This window comes from Echinops telfairi, unplaced genomic scaffold (assembly GCF_000313985.2).
Source record: "Echinops telfairi isolate 266 unplaced genomic scaffold, ASM31398v2 ScPeMD7_3533;HRSCAF=4204_0, whole genome shotgun sequence".
In the NCBI taxonomy this organism is placed as follows: Eukaryota; Metazoa; Chordata; class Mammalia; order Afrosoricida; family Tenrecidae; genus Echinops; species Echinops telfairi.
The window spans coordinates 88565238-88566288 of record NW_022107431.1 but is presented as its reverse complement, the minus strand read 5'-3'; the positions used below and the strand labels follow the sequence as shown (position 1 = coordinate 88566288).

At 30.0% G+C, this 1051-nt stretch overlaps 1 protein-coding gene across 4 annotated transcripts in view; it reads left to right on the top strand.

Moving 5' to 3' along the window:
* Positions 1-1051, top strand: part of SMIM8 (small integral membrane protein 8) — a 40580-nt gene that overhangs the window by 2369 nt on the left and 37160 nt on the right. The window lies entirely within an intron of this gene.

Below are 1051 nucleotides of genomic sequence, written 5' to 3'. Positions count from 1 at the left end.
AAAAAAAAAAATCAATCTCTCCACAAACTTTTTAAAATCACTTAATAGGGTTTTCAAGTTTTTATTATCAATATTTGTATCCAAAGGATATTGTGAACATTTTGTGAACAATTCCTAAAGATATTTTAAGGCCACCAATTTATGTTCTTGTTGAAAATTAGTGAATATATTTTATTTGATGAATTTTACTTTGAAATAGATGTACATTTTCCATTTAAATAAATGTAAATGAAGTCAACTTACTATAAAATATGATAAAAATTTAAATGCATTAAATGTTTATTAGAATATTAATTACATAGCTGTCAGTGTAAATTACTTTAAAGTTGTAAAGGTCAGCAGTCAAATTTTTATATCAAAGTAAGTTTAAAAACATATACTTGGAACTAATGTGATTTTTAAATTGCTAATAGCAGTTCAAGAACTACACATTTAAACTGTTCCAAACCTGTGGCATTTTTTTTCTTTACCTGTGGCATTTTTAAAATGTCTATGCAAGTGAGAAAGTTTGACCCTTAACTTTTGATAAGATTCAGGTTTAAAATAGTAATTATGCAGCAAGGATGGTAGCAGAAACAGAAAACACAAATTAGTTAAATAGGGCAAAGTGTGTATGACTACTGCATATTTCCACTGCCTTAATGAAGGCCAATTTGTTGAGTGTACAGAACAAAAAAAAGAGGATTTGAATCTGAGAGAGTCACAAAGGGTAGTGGACAAGATAAGAGAGTTCTATATTTTTTTCGAAGTTAACAGCTCCTTTCGTTTTAATTCAAAGCTACATCACTTTGCCTCTTGAGGTTTTGCATTTTCTAGCAGTAAGTTGAGGTTATTACAGTAGCATAGTGTCACTATGGTTTAGAGCCCACCCAATGCACCTAACAACAACAACCTGGTAGCATACTACCTGTTCTAGTCACTACCTTTTTTGAGTAACAGGATATAGTTCATAGCTTAGAGAGTATACTTTGTCATTATCATTGTGCCTGATATATGAGGGTGCTTCAAAAAGTTCATGAAAAAAGGGAATTAAAAGATGATGGATTTTTTT